At 41.3% G+C, this 19469-nt stretch overlaps 1 protein-coding gene across 1 annotated transcript in view; it reads right to left on the bottom strand.

Annotated features, from left to right (window-relative positions):
• The window catches only part of DGKB (diacylglycerol kinase beta), a gene marked incomplete at its 3' end in the record, with an annotated part of 923203 nt that overhangs the window by 769875 nt on the left and 133859 nt on the right, over positions 1–19469 (bottom strand). The window contains exon 4 of the mRNA XM_082632047.1: positions 15913–16071. The remainder of the gene's footprint in view (positions 1–15912; positions 16072–19469) is intronic.

Here is a 19469-nt window from a genome sequence, read left to right as displayed (position 1 = left end):
GCTGGGACAAAGTGAGAGAGTGGCAGGTACATATATATACACTGCCAAACGTAAAACCGATAGCTAGTGGGAAGCAGCCACATAGCACAGGGAGATCAGCTCGGTGCTTTGTGTCCACCTAGAGGGGTGGGATAGGAGGGTGGGAGGGAGACGCAAGAAGGAGGAGATATAGGGATATATGTATATGAATAGCTGATTCACTTTGTTATAAAGCAGAAACTAACACACCATTGTAAAGCAATTATACTCCAATAAAGATGTTTAAAAAAATCTATCAATTTTTGGAGGATAAACTATGAAAACCATAACTGGATTACTTTCAGTTAGCTATTTGCTTCATTAATCATGCTCATTGGTTGGACTCTGAAAAGTATCATTGCTTCTTTGCCAGTCTTGTAATTTCACTTCAAAAACGGTGACTTAGACATGGCCAAACAGGATAATGTCTCTGCACTGACAGGAATATCTTTTAGTTGAATAAAAAAAGGATGTGTTGGGCTTCCCTGGTGGCGCAGTGGTTGAAAGTCCGCCTGCCGATGCAGGGGACATGGGTTCGTGCCCCGGTCGGGGAAGATCCCACATGCCGTGGAGCGGCTGGGCCCGTGAGCCATGGCCGCTGAGCCTGCACGTCTGGAGCCTGTGCTCCGCAACGGGAGAGGCCACAACAGTGAGAGGCCCGCGTACCGCAAAAAAAAAAAAAAAAAAAAAAAAGGATGTGTTTACTCAGGGCTCTGTTAATAAAGATAGATTTCATAGAGCTGATTTTGATTCAGTATTATTAATCAAGGTTTTTATTTCCATTTAGGCAATTTTCACAAGTCACAGAATTGATATTTGCAGTTTTGAGTATTTACTTTATGCCATACCATCTCAGACCAGTTTAGTGTGGAGGGATCGGAGGCCAAAAGCAACACTGAATGTTTGCTGTCAGTAACCTGTTTACTCGCCATATTTACATCTATAGAAACATACATATGAATATATTCATACTCTTGAGAAATTATCATAGATCAGAGCTTCCCAAATGGAGGCTATTTTGCCACCCAGGAGGCATGTGCCAATATCTGGAGATATTTTTGTTTGTCACAACTGGGTAAGAGAGGGTGCTACTGGCATCTATTAGGTAGAGGACATGGATGGTGCTAAACATTCTGCAATGCATAGAACAGGCCCTCACAACAGAGACTGACATGGTCTCAAATGCCTCAAATGTCAACAGTGTCATGGGGTAGAAACACTGCTATTCACACACACACACACACACACACACAGGATATATAAAACAAGCTGATAATCATGGCCACATACTGTTGCTCAGAAAAATAGATCAAATAATTTGCATCTTATAAAATGTTAATGTATCAAGGTTTAATCTGAAGCATGGTATGTGGTGAACCATCCCAATTTTCAGACACATGCTCAGGCTACCTCAAAACCAGTACCAGTGCTGGACACTGTTTCTTATATGTTGTAATTAAACATGTGGTTTGCTGAATTGAGATGAATGTATCTTGCTGCAATACATATATATTTGGGAAAGTCACCATACTTCCACTCAGCAAGACTTGCTAGACAGTACAACCCTAAAGGATGCATGATAGCCTGTTTACATCGTGCACATGCTCTGTCTGGATGGCTAACCATATTGTCCAGAGCATATTTTCAGACACATTCAGGAAAGTCTTCTGGATGCTGCATAAGAGCATAGGCTCGCTTTGTTTTTGTTTTATATTACTAAACATGTGTCCAGGAAAACATTTACCACCCAGAAGAGTAGAGGTCAAATCCAAGATAACACACTATCTCTGGTAGAAAATAAAAAAAAAAAGGAAAAGAAAAAGAAAGATTAATTCAGAAAGATTTGAGATATCAAGATTGCACAGAATCTTTTATCATAATTGGTATATCTGTCTTCTTTAGCTTAAAAATGATTTTTTTCCCTAACTGCATGTTTTGTTTCTTACTTCTCATCACTTTTTCTCCCAGATTGTCCTATCTTATCCTTCAATTAGCAAACATTCACCTAAAATACCTGATATACTCCATAAAATTATTCCTACAAATAATACTGGAAGTAGTTGAGGGAATTACTAGGCACTGGTATTGCAGAAGAGAACTGTCCAGTAGGACTCTCTGCTCTGCAGGAAATTCTGTTCTGCACCCACCAACACAGTCACAACTAGTAGCACGTGCCTACTGAGACCTAGAAATGTGGTCAGTGTACCTAAGGAAAACATTTTTCAATTTTATTTTATTTACCTTTGACTAGGAGCTAGTGTGTTGAAGAGTGCAATTCTAGAATACCAATGACTCAAAGAAATTGAGGTTACAGGAAACAGATAAAACCGATTTGAACAGAAGAAATATTAAGACAAAAAAGGAAAATGATTATGATGACTCAACGCCTATAAGAGTTTAATCTTCTTTTGACATTTAGGTTACACGGCTTTTATTGGAGGTGGAAATGTCTTATCTAATTTTTCAGCAACTTGATGTGACTTATTTTTGCTTTGGGGCAATTCTAAGAATTTAGAAACTTCAGATTTGGGTGAAACATTCCTGTAATTGATTTATAGTAAAAGAAAACAAACTACATGTTTTATGAGATTTAAGGATTTTTTTGATAGAGGAACAAAACACATGGACATTTGGATAGATGAAAGGGAGAAGTCTGCTATTTAGCACTCCAGAGGAGAGATGGCTGCCAGACAGGGACACAGAAGAACTGCCCTCTCTACCACCCCAACAGGTATCAGCAAGCTATAGCTGTAGGGGATAAAGGGGAGAGAGTTAGCGAGGTTCAGAGGAATCCCTGTGGGTTGGCTAATTTGGATGATTTTTCAGGCTCAGGGCATAGGGGCTGTCCTCAGTTTTGTCTGGTTCCTGACCCTGAGGCAGTTAGCATGGATGCACCGTGATCCTGAACGTGAGAGCCTGATAAGGGAAGTGGTTGGATTGTGGACTTAATCAGCCGCTCAAGAAGGAGAACTGACCAGCTTTTAGTCAGGTCCTCAAAACTGGGTCAAGACAGCACAAAAACAAACCTCTCTTACAGTTGACCTCTTGTTGTCTTGGCATCAGTTTTGAGTTCAATTATCTGAAGAATTCCAGTAGCCCAAGTAGTAGAGGAGACTTTTACAGAGTGGCATATATATGCCCCTAAACTGCCTAGGAAAACATTTTATTATGGGAGTCAGAAGGAGGGAAACAAGTAGAAGTATAAATAGGTCAACCATATCCAAGTTTACTGTTTATATGGCAAAAACAGATCTGAAGTTTGGGGGTCTCTAACAATATCATGGTGGACTTGTAAGGTGTGTGACAGTGTGAATTATGTAGTTTTTGATAATAATATCTTGGTGTATCCCTTGAGTCAAGGTGGTAGGTACAGCAGTTTTGTTGATGGAGAGTGTGAACTGCTAGTTCAGCAAGGTATAGGTGAGTCTTACTTGTTTGTAGCCATGGGGAAGGGGCGGTTTTGGTGGCCGTAGACACAGGGTGGGCACTTGTGGGGGGCAAGGTAGAGCGAGAAGGGAAGTAGGAGAAGGCCCTGGGGAGTGGGCGGTCCAACTGAAGGGTGGACCAATGTGAGGAAGTTACCTACCTGGGAAAGAACTAATTTCCATTGATTTTTTAATAGCACAGAGAGCAGTAACCTTTATAAGATTTCCCTTTAGGTATGCAAGTATAGCTATAGAACAAGGAGCATACCACAAGCTAAGTAAACAGCAAACTCAGGAAACACAGAATCCCTAATGTCCAACGAAAAAAAAAAAACAACAATAACTGTTTCATGTCAGCATCTTAGGAGAGGCAACTGGTGGGTGTTGCTGGTATGGTGGTCTCGGTGTCCAGGGAGTAGTTGTCTCTGTCACAGGGTGCAAAGTCATTTCCAGTGGAGTAGTCTTAGGCCCAAGTAGTGTCATCTAGGGTGATACCTTCTCAAGAACAAGTTTGTGGTCCAGGGCAATGCGGTTTGGGATATGGCACTGGGGTTATCCTTTGTAAGTGGATACTCACTCAAGTTAACATGGGTTTTGTTTTTGTGGCTCTGTGGTATTATAACAAGACTGAGCTTCTTGTAAAATATCAAGGCGATTTTGGTCCTGGGAGCTCAACTTATGAATATCTTTCAAACCAAGGCTTCGTGGGTGCACAGCTAGCAAAGATGACGCTTGCCTCAATGAAGTTGCCATCATTGAACCGAAGCACCGGAACCCAACTGACGTAATTAAATCCCTGATTAAGGGTGGCCAAATCTAAAAGCTCCCAACTGTCCAAGATTCTGTCCAGATGGGTGATGAAAGAGATTCTACTGCAGATAGGTTTTTAAATCACATGGCCTAACTGGGGTGCATCTTGTTAATAGGATGTCACGTTTGTCAATTAAAATATCTGTGGCTGAGCTTGGAGCTCCAGCATAGCCTATAGGCAAGCCCTCCAATTTAGGCAATTACCATGGGCCCTCTGCCTCAGTTGTTGGCTTGGTTGGTAATGGACAAGGCAGTGAAGACTTCAGGTTGTAGGGGTGTGGGTTCCAGCATCTGCTAAGTTTGGTTAAAACAATGGTTTACTTGGAGTGTTGGAGCCTCTGGATTTCAAACCAATGAAAACATCCAGACCAATAGCAATGAGACCAATTGTCAACAAAATAGTGTGTGGCTGCACTTGATAGACCTTTGTTGTTTGATGTCAAGTTTTCTCTGGCTTGTATTATTACCAATGAAGGGTTGTCTGGCTTCATCATTATGGGATATGGAGTTGATTTTATTATTAGCTCCTAATGTTATCTCCATTTTTATTTACCAAGTCCAGTTTCCTAGCTCCCTAGCAGCCCACATTGTCTGAGGGAATAGTCCTGGAAAAATAATTTTAATTTTCTGGAGGGAATCAGATGGAGAGCCAGGATTAATTATCTACCCCTTATAACCTGAATACTGGTGAAGATTTTTTGAGTGGTAGAAGTTTAGGCTCAAATGAGTCACATGTCAGATGGGCAGGTTCCTGGCCCATGGGACAGTCTATGGTTAATGGGTCCCAGAAGAGTATGTACCCTACATCTGGCCTCCAGCGCTATGGGGGTGGAATGGCAAATTTTCTGACTCTTGGGCCCTGTCCTTTATCATGGACATACCAGTTAGGAGATGGAAAGCAGTGCCATAGCACTGAGCATCAGTTATGATGGTGGCAATGTCACCCATATAGTCTATGAAGTTTCACTACTGTTCCATCAGTTGATCCCAAGGGACTCCCCAGGTAGCTAATGTAACTGGGAGAAGGGAAACTTCATCCAGCAGCCTGGCATCTGGCAAGAAACTGAGGAGAGGAGAGACAAACCCCTCCCTCCAGGTGGAATATGCCAGAAGGCCCAGGTTTGGTTCCATTCTTTATCAAGGAGGCCTATGTAGAGGTGCTCAGATTGAGGGGTGCTGCATTTATGACCCAAGGCATAATGGGCAACTGGGTATAGAAAGTCACAGGCCCAGGGATCCATCAGAACCACGATTTCTAGGAAAGACCAGTATGTGGCCAGTGATTTTTGCTCTAATGGTGTACAGCACAGAGCCAAGGTCAGTTTCTAACATCAGAAGCCCAACGGCAACCTATGGCCTTCATAAGAGTCCTAAGACTCCTGAAGGTGTGAGAAGAGGTTGCTAAAAATTCTGTAGTGAAGGAGCCTCTGAGGAGAGTAACACGAGTGCCTGTCAATTTTTTTTTTTTCTAAATCAGTGTTTTTAATAAAGGGAAATTTGCTTCTGAGAGAAAGTAACTGAGCTTGTTGGTTTGTAGTCCTTTCAACAACACAACCTGATATTTAGCTGAGAGTAATTATTAAGGTCAATACCATTCAGTGACTCTCTGTATTTAGGCAAAGAGAAGCCTCACTGGTGTTTCCTTTTAGAAGAGATACATCCACTGAGATGAAAGGCCCAACTCGATTTTTCATGAGATGGTTTTACTTTGATTTTCATTTTCTTCATGTCGGCATGCCTTGTGAGACTGTGTTTTATTGCAAACCTTTTGCACCAGCCAGCATATTCATACATAAATGGGTGCTTTTCCTCAGGCAGAGAGAAAATATGGCTCCTGAGACCAAGCATGTTGCATAGCTTCCACCATGGTCTTCTCTTGGACACTGACACACATCCCTTTCTGGGACACGAGTTTTCACGTGTTGCTTACCCTCACCTCTCTGCTTGAATGTTTTCTGGCATACTTCACGTTATTTTCTTTTTAGCGGGTTTCTCTCAAATGTTTTTGCCACAATGAACATCCCTTTTGACATAACGTGGCTCTCGTAGACTTTTCTTCTCATCCTTTCAGACTGCCGGGTGAAACAAAGTGCTTGTCATTTCTTTCAGGGTTTCACTTGAACAGTGATTCATTTTTCTGCTGGCACTGATGGATTTCTAGCTGATGATGTTCTTAAAGGTCTTCTTACAACCTTCAAACTGGCATACGTATTGTTTTTGCTGATTTTCATGTTTGCACTCAGAATGTTTCTTCAAGCTTGATTTTGTTGAATTTTTATTTTTAAAAATGTTTTTTGGCCACACCGCGCAGCTTGTGGGATCTTAGTTCCCTAACCATGGACTGAACCTAGGCCCTCGGCAGTGAGAGCACAGAGTCCTAACCACTGGAGCACCAGGGAATTCCCTTGTGTTGAATTTTTAATCACAACCACTCTCTGAAGAATAAATAGCTGTTCTCCCATGTGGATCAGGATGTGGCATCTCCCAGGGTAGTCCCTGGTGATGGCTTGGCTACACTCTTCATTATCACAAACCCATGCCCTCTCCCCATGTGCTTGCACAGGTGCATATCTAGCTTTCAGGCCTACTGCGATTGGCTCTGGAGTCTGGTAAGGAGCAAAAGAACCTCCTGGGGACCATGGGGAGTGGGGGAGGGAGCAAGGGCAGGGGTGGGATGGGGCTGGGCTGGGCTACTGCCTACCCCAGTGAACAGCATCTGCAAAGAACATATCAGTGACAGGCAGGAAGGACACTGACCCCGAGATCAAAGCCAGGCACCCCAGGGAGTACCCGTGCAGGGCCAAGAAGGCAACCACACGTGTGGCCCCTTGTGGTCACCATGTGCAGTCAGCCAAGACTCTGCCCAGAGTGAACCACTCTGGACCAACCCCACATACTACCCAGGTGTACATTCTGGAATGTTTCCCCGTGGGGCCTATCAATGTTAATTTGGACCAGTGTTATAGCCTTTTGTTGGAGGGGGCCCCATTCAAGGCGGGCTGATTAGTAAGTAAGAGTATCAGAGAGAGTAAGTAGAATCTCTATACGAGGACTATATTGCCTCCAGAATGCAACACTGACTGACTGATGCTGGAGTCTTATGTCCTTAATGAGTGTGTTAACAAACGTCCTTAAAGGAGGATGTCATCACTGGAATATCATATCCGTGCTGATGGAGAACAGTGGATGCAGTTAGATGTTGTCTGCAGAGATTGTGTGCAACTGCAAAGAGGTCCTTACTCTAGAAGGTGGCTGGAAAAGGTGCATTGCTTCCCTTGGGGGTGAAGGCAAACTGACGCTGAGAGGCTGTTAAAATAGGCACTGAAGAGAACATATTGGCCAAACCTTTTACTATCAAAATATTTACTGGTTGTTAATTGGATGACATCAGTAATTTTAATAATATTGGGTATTGGGAATGGAGACCTTAATGGATGGGATCATAGTATTAAAGTTGCAGTAATCCACTGTGAGGCATTATTCTTTTTTTTTTTTTCTTCAATTTTTGAAGGTTTAAGAACAGGCAAAATTTGCCTATTAAATGGAGAGGTGGTGGACATAATCACCCCTTTATTAATTAGGTCTTACATGAAGTTTGAGTTCTTGAAGGCCCTGTTTTAACTTAAATTGGACCACTTTAATATTTTAACTGGGTCTTCTTTTGTCAAGCCAGTTTCTAAGTGCCAAAGACTTTACTTAGCTTCAATTTATTACTCATTATTTCACAGTGTCTATTTCCAATATAGAATATTTTAGGGCGATATTATGACTATGGGAAATTTAGGCAGGGCTATAACATAAAATAAGGAATACCTTTTTTTTCTGTATTTTATGTTTAGTTACTCTCCTAGGGTTACAGGGAGTTCCATGTTTAAATTTAGTAGGATCTTCTGATAAAACTGTAATATGAGATCCAGTATGATTAAATCCATGAAGCTTTGTCAACTGGTACATTTTAGCAGTTGTTAGTTAATTTAGCACCTATGCTGTAGAGGCACAAAAGGCAATCAGCACCCTTTTAATCTTTTTGTCATAGAAATTATTTTAGTAAATTTTGGATTTTCAATTGTTTTAAGTTATGGACCTTTGTTTAAAAAATATTATACACACACACATATATAATTCATTTTTTATTTTCTCCCTCTGTATCTAGGTTTTTTCCTTTCATTCCATTATTTTCCCTCTGTTTTGGGCTTCTAGTCACCTATGCCTGTGGTTTCAGTTTGTCTCTGTCTGATAACTCAGTGTGAACCATGTAGGTGGTTACAGGAAAGGAGGGGGTAGGGGCTCAAGGCCTGCCTTTAGGCAGCCGGCTCTTACTCCAGGCCTTCCCAGTCCACCACTAGAGGACTGGGGTTTGCAACCTCTCCTTGGGACAGTGCAGGAAGACCCACTGTCAGAAGTATCAGTCCCTTCATATGTTATGTTGGGGCGCTTACTAAGGTCCAAGCACAATGGTTAGGGGTCTTGTATTATTTAAGTAATTGGATACCTGGCAGGTGTTCTGAAGGGGGTTGCTGGGATGAAATCTTTATTTCCTTGAGCCAGAGGGCCCCTCTGGATTACGTGTTGGGTGGCTGGTCTTTGAAGGTGCAGCCTGTGATATTCCTGACAGTCTAGGGAGCATAAAGCTCTCTGTGGACAGCAAGGAGATACGCAGCAACAAAGAGAGGTAGCTGCTACCCACACCTGAGCAACATCAAAATGACACCCAGCTGCCATTTCTCTCCCATGGCAGAAGCCCAACCAACATCTTCCTGTACAGGAGTCCCCTGAAACACACAGACCAACCAGAGTTCTGCCCCAAATAATGATGAAGAAACACCACCACCATCAAGGAGAGTCGCCTGGAATAGGTCTCTGCCAAACACAGACTGTGACTAAAAGCAGAACCACCAAATCTTCCAGCCTCGAAAGCACAGCTCAAGTAGCCTCAGGCTGCAAGACTAAAGCCCAAGCCCAAATTCCATCCCAAACTGCTCTCCTTGTGGTCTGGAGCCAATTAGTGAGCCAAGGAGCAGTCTCAAAAGAAGTTATCCAAGAGTGAGTGGTTGTGGCCGTAGTGCCAACTGTTTTATAAGACTTTAAGAATTCTTTTGATGGTGGGATACAACACACTGATTCATGCAGATGAAAGGCTGAATGTTTTGTTACTTAACGCTACTGAGAGAGATGGCCGCTGGGCAGGGCCACACAGGGAATGACACCCAGGGAGGGGGTCACAGCAAACTAGAGTTGTGGGTTGTAGCTAGGTAGGCAGCTTTGGCAAGCAGTGTGGGGTTAGTTAGGGTTTGCAGGCTCCCTGAGGACTGGCTGATTTGAATCACTTAGTGTAGGGCTTATCCCTAGTCTGGTACTTGCAGTGATTAGGGTGATGCCACATGGCCCAGAGTGTGAGCGCCTGGTAAGCGAAGTTAACTTTTCAGAGCACATGGTGGGCTCTAGCAAAGCGCATCCTACACTCAGAGGCCGACAGCAGCCGCACTGCAAGGCTGAAAGCCTGGCACTGGATAAATATCCAGGTCCCTTCACAATTTATAGGCACCTAGAGATTTAATTTAAAAAATCTGTTTAATGATTGACAAAGGCCTATTTTTTTTTCATTTCTTGGCACATAAACTGCATGTTTAAATTAGGCACAATTGTCTTAATTACTTTTTTATAAACATGAAATACTGGTTCATTTGTTGAGATTCTTTTCAGAATTTTCTATAATTCCAGTAAAATACGGAGAAATGATGTCAGCTCTTAAAAACCTCCCATATGAGTGTTCATTTTGAAGCCTTAAGAGAGTTACTGAATTTCACAAAGTGCTATATTTGTAATAAACCTGCTGACAAAGGAATTCTTACCACAGATTAATTCAGCAGGGTTAGGCAAAAATAAAATATCATAGTTTCCCTACTCTTGGTCAGTTTTTAAATGTTTTAAAAAAATTAACAGAGACACTCCAATAAATATAATTTTGGGGGCTTATAGCAGCCAAATTAATATAGCAACCCAATATAACATTAACAGGCTACTACAATGATTTTATGTAGATTTGTGCAAAGTAACTTCAATTACATATTTCATACTGCTCAGCAATCTATCTGTGTTAATCTAGAAACTTCATCTCTCAATTTCCCCAATTATTACTTCAATTTTTTTTTCTCTTTCCCTCCTTCCTCTTTCTTTCCTGTTACATTAGAGGCAGTTTTTCTTTTCCTATCTAAGGTAACTCCTCCCATCTGTGTGTTTGGACGCCATTATAATTTTTCAGAAGTATTATCCAACTTCCCTTTCCTGAATATTCAACCAAACCTTCTCAACTAGATCTTTTCCATCTGTATGGAATCATTCCTATGCCTCTATCCCATATCATCCTTACTTACAGCCCTATCTCTCTGCCATTCCACTGTTAATCTCTTTTAAAAAAATTATGTTTTGCTGTCTTTGTTTTTTCATCCCCTATGCATTTACTAACATAGTTTGTGCCAACACAGCTTTTGTACCATTTATTTATGGAACAATTCTTCCTAAGGTCATCAATGGCCTCCATTTTTTGGCCTCATGTCAAATCTAGGGGACATTTTTAGTGCTCATTTCACTGATTTCTCGGCAGCATCTGGCACTGTTAGCTGTTTACTCTTTCTTGTATTACCCTCTTACTTTAGCTCCCATGATGCAATACTCTTGTACAATGCCAGAATTAAAGTACCTGAGTGAAAGCAACATCAGTAGGAATTTAAGAAGAAAAGAGATGAAACACATCATCAGCAAACCTGACTGTCCAAAGATAATCATGTGATTGTTGCATAGACTATCCAGCAAAGTCCCTTCTCCCTTCTTTAGCAGTAACTGGATATAATATGCCCAGTTATATTACATTTTTCAGCTTCTCTTGCAGTTGGCTGTGACCATTTGCTGAAATTCCCTCCAAAGGTAGGTAAGAAGCACTACAATGGTCCTATGAAACTTCCCACATATCCTGCTCTGTGCTCTTACCTGTTTCATGGGGGCAAGTCAAGTGGCAAAGATATAATCAGCTTGGATCTCTGAATGACTAAGTAAAGCAGAGATAACCCTCTTTCACTGTCATAAACATACATCTCCTTGGGCTGGAAAATTGTCCCACAGACCTTAATGTACATCAGAAACACCTAGAAAGTTTAACACACACTGCTGGCCCTCCACACCAGAGTTTCTGATTCAATAGATCTAGAGTGGGGCTCGAGAATCTACTTTCCTGACAATTTTCTTTCTCATACTTTGAGAAATGCTGTCCTAGACTACTATGCAAAAAGAAACAAAAGTCTTTTATGTCTTTTTTTTCAGCCATTAAATTCTGAGTCTATTGTTAAAGGACTTAAGCTTCCCCTATCTAATTCAGAAATGATTATGGAAACATTACCAAAATTATCTTATTTTCATGCTGGTACGAGTAGCCAATTTGACACAAAATACAACAACCTTGGAAGCACATTGAGTGACTGGGAAATGGGTCAAATTGTCTAAGTTCTCTGTTTTGTCATCTTCTTACAGATGGTCCTATTTCCCCTAAAACTGACCTCCAGCTTCTAGGCCACAGTACCGTCCAAAGATGCTCAAATGTGCAAATAATTAAGGAACTGAGGCTTAGAGCAGAAGAAATAGGGAGACAAAAAATGGAGGGGGAAAGGTACTTCACAAAGCAACATGATTGTGAATTTTGAAACTAAAAAATATTTAGAAAAATAAAATTCATTCCAAAATTTATTTGGTATTTTTGGGTGGGAGTATCTGGGGTTGGGGGGAAGAATGTGTATGCTATTTGGAACCAGGATACAAATTACAAACGCTCTCCAGAGAGAACCGGTATACTGGAGAGGAGTCAGCAGAAATGGTCAGTGATTCAAATCCTGTAACTGAGCAGATGAGAAACCTTGGACTACTGAGTTCAACCACACAGGGAGTGATCTAGACAAGCCCTAAGATCCCAACCAGATTTGACAATCTGACTCTGTTGTTGAACTGCTTATTTTATAACAGGGAAAATAATAGATCTTTACCATTCTGCAATGACACATATATAGTAGGCTGAAAGCATTTTTGATGGACAGATATGTTTTTCATGACATTTAACTAGAATAGCGAAAGAATTCCATCCTTAAACCTGACATATTTCAGTTTAAACGCCTTGGAGTTTTTTTCTTTTTTGGTGGGGGAATAAGATTTGAAGCTTGAAATGGAAAGTTGAGACATGCTGATTCTTATAATTTCCAAGTAGTACAGGAAAGGGAAGAGAGCTTTCCTTCTTTAAAGACAGTTTGTATGACAGCTTTACTAATATTTAGTGTTTAAATTTGCCTCAGGTTTAGGAGATGCGTTTATTTAATTATCTTCTAAATGTCCTAAGGCCACTTAATGACTGAACATAGGTTTTCCCTTTCCCATTGTGATTCTCCACCTATTTCATATAACCATGACTGAGTTATTTAAATTGACAGTCTCTTTATTGGTTGACATTCAAGGCACCTTAAATTTTTCAAGAAACCGTTCAGACAAAGTAATGTCTCCTTTACTCCTTCTCTCCTTAGGTTAAAAGCATAAACCCTAAAGAAACACAAATATTGTGGGGTTTTTTACTATTTCTTTTTAAAAAATTTTTATTTAGTATTTATTTTTTGGGCTGCACTGAGTCTTTGTTGCTGTGTGTGGGCTTTCTCTAGTTGTGGCTAGTGGGGGCTACTCTTCCTTGTGGTGCACGGGCTTCTCATTGCAGTGGCTTCTCTTGTTGCGGAGCATGGGCTCTAGGTGCGTGGGCTTCGGGAGTAGCTGCACTTGGGTTCAGTAGTTGTGGCACACGGGCCCTAGAGCATGTGGGCTTCAGTAGTCGCAGTGCGTGGGCTCACTGCAACTACAGTGAGTTGCAGTAGTTGGGGCATGTGGACTCAGTAGTTGTGGCTTGCAGGCTCTAGAGCGCAGGCTCATTAGTTGTGGCTCATGGGTTTAGTTGCTCTGTGGCATGTGGGATCTTCCCGGACCAGGGAACAAACCCATGTCCCCGGCATTGGCAGGCAGATTCTTAACCACTGTGCCACCAGGGAAGTCCCAAATATTGTCTTTGTGTTATCAAAGATATTCTAAATTTTGCTCCTGAAAGTATATCTTATAACTTCTCATCATCCCATGTCTCTTTCCCGTTTGACTATTACATGAGAAAATGTAAAAATTTCCAAGCAAGAACAAAGTGTGGCAAGTTAGGCAAACCAGAAATTGAAACAATAAAATGAGAAAACACCTACCAAGGAAGTATAAAGTTAATCTGATTTTGTAAAGCTGGAAGAGAATTGACAGATGACCACTAAAGTCACTGCACTGTACAATGTATTATAGAGGCACATTCAATGGAAATAAAAGACACGAGAGACTAAATTCTCACGTTAGGGTGATTTCTAAGGATATCAGAGCCCAGAAAACCTGAAAGTAATATGGGAAGTCTGGTCTCAAGCCCTAACTGTTCCATCCCACATCTTACGAGATTAACTGGTTTACGGAGTGAACTAAATTTGATGGAAATGTGTTCTGGAAGTCTCTTTATTTTTAAGCAACTATTCCACTTATCATTCCTTTTTGATCCTTCCCTGCTCCTCTCTGATGGAACATTATACAAATCTCATAACTTCCAAGTCACTTCTATTTCCTCTTCAATCATTATGACTCACTCTCAGTCAACTTTATTCAAAAGATCAATCTAGTCTAAATCGGAGCTTCAATCTCTAATTCCATTTAAAGCTTGTTTCTTCTCCACAACCCATGGCTCAAAGTCTTCCTGTGAGAAAGGGCATTTTTACTTATCTTTCACTTTCCTTCATCCTTCTGCTCCTTCCTTTTCTGCTTCCTCTTGTACTGAGGTGAGAAAGGGGGAATTGGAGGAAGAGGGGCAACAGTCTTTCCTCATATTTTTGTAGTCAGGCCTTTGCTGTCTTTCATGACAGCATTCTTATATGTTTGCTCTCTTAGGGCATATGTGTGGATTTTTCAGAGGGCCGGGGGGGAATCTCCACAATGCATAGGATTGTAGTGTGGATGCTAGGGTCTGGGGACTCTTGTTGGCAGCTTCCCTCTTTCACGGGGCACATTTAAGAAGACTCGAGCTGGGCTACCCTATTCTGCATCCATTGGCCTATGAATCCTTGTCATTTCCAACAGCAGGAATGCAAGCCACTTCACTCCCTCAGGTCTCTCTGCAATGGCGGACTGTTCTACCCTTTCTCCTACCCACAGAAGACTCCAGGCAATAAACAGGCCTAAGTCTTCATGTACATGAATGCTTCCCCTCTGCCCGGATTCAATTAAGCAATGTCTCACGTTCAACTACAAGGGAAGTTGCAAGATGACGCTGAGGTTCTATGCCTCTTAAAGCATTCAACCATGGTGTGCTGTAGTCTACTTTTCTTAAAGACACGGCCAGTCTCTGTACGCTTTTCTTAGGTCATCTTACCTTGGGAGGGAAAAAGTCTCCATGTCCCAGTATTCTCTTCTGAGCTCCCAGCTCAACAACCCAGATGAATTCCGTGTCTCCATAAACTCTTCTAGACCTTATTTAGTTGTTTTTTGTTTGTTTGTTTGTTTTTTGCGGTACGCAGGCCTCTCACTGTTGTGGCCTCTCCCGTTGCGGAGCACAGGCTCCAGACGCGCAGGCTCAGCGGCCATGGCTCAAGGGCCCAGCCGCTCCGCGGCATGTGGGATCTTCCCAGACCGGGGCACGAACCCATGTCCCCTGCATCGGCAGGCGGACTCTCAACCACTGCGCCACCAGGGAAGCCCTAGACCTTATTTAGGCTGAATGGGATGTGAGCGTGAAGGTCAACAGAACCGTGTTAAGTGAATATGAAGAAGCATATGGCACAGCGCCTTCAATTTTTTTTTTTTTTTGGCGGTACGCGGGCTTCTCACTGCTGTGGCCTCTCCCGTTGTGGAGCACAGGCTCCGGACGCGCAGGCTCAGCATCCATGGCTCATGGGCCCAGCCGCTCCGCGGCATGTGGGATCTTCCCAGACCAGGGCACGAACCCCTGTCCCCTGCATCAGCAGGCGGACTCTCAACCACTGCGCCACCAGGGAAGCCCAGCGCCTTCTATTTTATCAAAGCAACAAGGAAGGGTCAGAGGGGAAGCAAGTCCATTTAAGACAAGGGATCTGATTTGAGGATGACACATCAAAAATAAGCCACATGGACTACGGTCACTGCCCTCACTTACCTCCAGAAAAGAGGACTGGGTGCTGTGCATCTGCTTGATGGCCTCCTCTAAAGCATTATTGTCACATTATATACACTACCAAATGTAAAACAGATAGCTAGTGGGAAGCAGCCACATAGCACAGGGAGATCAGCTCGGTGCTTTGGGACCGCCTAGAGGGGTGGGATAGGGAGGGTGGGAGGGAGGAGATATGGGGATATATGTATATGTACAGCTGATTCACTTTGTTATACAGCAGAAACTAACACACCATTGTAAAGCAATTATACTCCAATAACGATGTTAAAAAACAAAAGAATTATCGTCACAGAATTTTCAGCTATCTCACCCCACTAATACGGATACTCAATCATTCTAAGCCTACAGTACTAGACTTTGGAATGATCTCATACCCCAGTAAGCACTGTTATTGCTGCACAACCTCGTTAGAATTACCTTGTTGAAAGCGTTAGGTCCGTTTTGCAGAGAAGAAAGCAGAGCACTTCTGGGTGGACGAGGGCTGTTGGAGGTCTAATTCATGAAGGGCTGCTGGTCTGCCGGAGCAGGTGGTCTCTGCTATGGAAGAAGTGTATTGGATGCTGAGTTTGTGAAAACCTACAACGAATAAGTATTTTCCCATCAAAAAACCCCAGCAAAACCAAACCAAACACTTACTGTGCCACCTTTTTTTAAGTACTGTAAGAACTACTTGTAACTACTTGACACTCTAAAACAGGGGAGCAATTTCTGCCTACAATGATAAACTCTGGAACACCATCTGAGAGCACAGAAATAGAACACTTAACTTTCTGTTACCGAGGTGCTGTGACATTGGACAAGTTACCTAACCTTTACCTGAGTTCCCCAGCTGGGCTGCTGTATTAATGTCCTAGGAGCGCTATAAGAAACTACCACAAATTTGGTGGCTTAAAACAATGCAAAGTTATTCTCTTACAGCTTTGGAGGCCAGAAGTCTCAAATCATTTTCCCTGGGCTAAAGTCATGGTGTTGACAGGGTTTGTTTCTTCTAGAGGCTCTAGGGGAGTATTCATTTGTTTGCCTTTTCTAGCTTCTAGAGGTCAGCTGCATTCATTGGCCTCACATCACTGCAACCTCTTGTTTCCGAAGTAGTATCTGCCTCCTCTCTGATCTCCTGCTTCCGTCTTTTAAGACCCCTTAAAAGACAGACTACAGCCCATCTGGATGATCCAACTTAGTCTCCTTCTCTTAAGATCCTTAGCTAAATCACATGTATATGGTCTCTTTTTGTTATCAGGTATCATTTACAAGTTCTGAGGATTAGGATGTGGATATTTTGGAGGCCAACATTCAGCCTACAACAGTTGCTTTAAGGATTAAATTAGATAATATACATAAAGTACCCACCATGATGTCTGGCACATATTAACACTCAGCTCAATGTAGGAGCTCAATTAATGTTTATCAAGTGAATTAAGGGGATGTATAAATCTCATGTGTTCACTTTCTTCCTTCTACCTCCTCATCCTATTTACTAGGTTGTATGATTTTGGTTAAGACACCTGAGCACTAAAGAGTCCTCGCTGCCTCATCTATAGAACTAGATATATTTATAACACTCCCTCTAGAAATATAATGATGGATAAGACTGACTTAGCATCCGCCATCCTTAAGGTTTGAAGTTCACATTCTCTTCAAGGGAGCGGACAATAAAATCATTTTATATACAATATTATGATATATATTTATAGATATATGATATTAATTAGTGCCATTAAAGAACTTAGGCAGGGAAGGAGAGATAGAATACTGGGGGAGGGCAGGATCATGCATAGTCCACTCTCTCCATGTATATAGCACTGTCAAATGTCACCTCCATAAAGGACTTGATTGACCACATGATCTAAAACAGGGTCACTGCCCCCCACCTAGCTTTCTCTCTCTTTTTGCCTGAGTTAAATTTTATGGCACTAATTACTCTCTCAAATTATATGTATTTATTTTATTTATTATTTTATTGTCTGCTCCCTCTAGAACAATATGAGCTTCGGGACAATGGGGGTTAACTCTGTCTTGTTCATCATTATACTCCTAGAAGAGACTGATAAGAGTAGGAGCTCAATTAATGTTTATCAAGTGAATTAAGGGGATGTATAAATCTCATTAAATACTAACACTAATTCTATTTAATTAGTTTGAGAAACAGTGGTAGATACACAGCTGTTTCATATCTAACTGGTAAGATAAACAAATACATTTTTGAATATGTGTACCATCTACCCAAAGATTGTAGTAAAAATGGTGAATTTCTGTGACTATTTATCAGAAACTTCTATTTTTTTCTTTATAACATCTATGCCAGAGGATAAATGATAATCTGTATACAACATTTATTTTAAAGACCACACATATATAACTTATCTTTTTACCACTTAACTTGAAAAAAGTTGTTGAAAATGTTTCTCTCATAATCATTTTCTGAAAATTGAGTAACTATAGGATGTATGCAAGAGAGAGATTATTTTCTCATACACAGGGAAGAAGTATACAGTACTACAAATATGCATGTAGACCTCTAATAATTATGAAAATAGGAAAGTATTTCAATTCCAGTTGGACTTCGTATTTTAATCTGTGGTATTTTTATGTTCAATGAATATAGATAATTCATAAAAACACATGTTTCTTAAAATGAAAGCAATGACAGCCTTTAAATAACAACAGTATTCTAACTATGATTCACTTTCAATTATACAGGTTAGAATGAACAATTTAACTTGGTGACATGTTTACAAACCAGCAACTCTAAATTTATTGTTTTTAAGATGTTTGTCATTTAAACTAATGTCCTTGTTAACAAATTGTTGATTGAAAATAAGAACACATGGTATTTACCTGTTATTTCAATTAGTCATCATATATATATTATATATACATAATATATGTATGCAATTTTGTTTAAATGAGCACACTGCTCAATATAGGATTCTAGATTTAGAGATATCTTTAAGTAAAAATATTCAAAAAAATGTTGCCTGTTTTAAAAAAAATCTCATTCAAGAATCCAATTTCTTTTTAAAATTGAGGTTGGTAAAAGTTATCTAAATAAAATTGAAATATATATTGGTTAGCTGACCTACAAAAATTAAAAGCAGAGTTCACATAGTATTTAAATACATATTGCTATCCCAGACATTTCCACTAGTTCCAACTGTCTACATTATAAGTCAATTTAGTTGTTTTGCGAGTTGGTAAATATGAGCGCTCTGCATTGTTTACAAGCTACATTTTTCCATGATAAGGTCAAATAATGTATTTTCACCGAAAATACTAAAGGCTTCAGGATGGGTACTGCTCATTAAGGATGGCCTTTCTAGCATCACTGGTTTCTTCAGGGTTGATGTGTCAGAAGGTGGTGAGCAGGTGGACTCTGCTTGTGCAGGGAGAGGACCTGCCAGGTTGGAAGCAGCAGTGGGTGGAGGCCTCACACAACTTCTCACTCTGCCATGGCCAACTAAATATGACCACAAATGCTTTGGCCCTCTTCCCATTAAGAATTGGGGTCTCACAACCCTGCCCCTTAATATGGGCTGGCCGACGACAACTGACCAATAGAGTTTGGCACAGTGAAACTATTCCAGTTCTGGGCTTAGCTTTTAAGAATGTGGGCAGCTTCCACCGTGGTCTCTGGGAGCCCCAAACGTCCACATAAGTAGTCCAACTACCTTGCTAGAGATATCATATGGTGAGGCCCTAACATTGCATGACAAAAGAAAGGAAGAGAAGCCCAGCTGAGCCCAGCCCCCCAGCAATCCACACCAAGACATAAGGCATATAAGTGAAACAGTCTCAGACTCTCCAGTTCAGCTCAGCCAACAGCTGAATACCACCCAGTGATCCAAATCATTTCCACAGGGAGCAGAAGAACTGTCCAGATGAGCCCTACCTGAATTCCTGACCCCCAAAGCAGAAGATATATTAAAGTAGTTGTTTTTCTCACCCACTAACCTGTAGGGCAGTTTATCAGGACAATA

This window comes from Mesoplodon mirus (genome assembly GCF_964341445.2).
Source record: "Mesoplodon mirus genome assembly, chromosome: 9".
NCBI lineage: Eukaryota > Metazoa > Chordata > Mammalia > Artiodactyla > Ziphiidae > Mesoplodon > Mesoplodon mirus.
The sequence above is the reverse complement of the archived record's forward strand: the minus strand, read 5'-3'. Positions and strand labels throughout refer to the sequence as shown.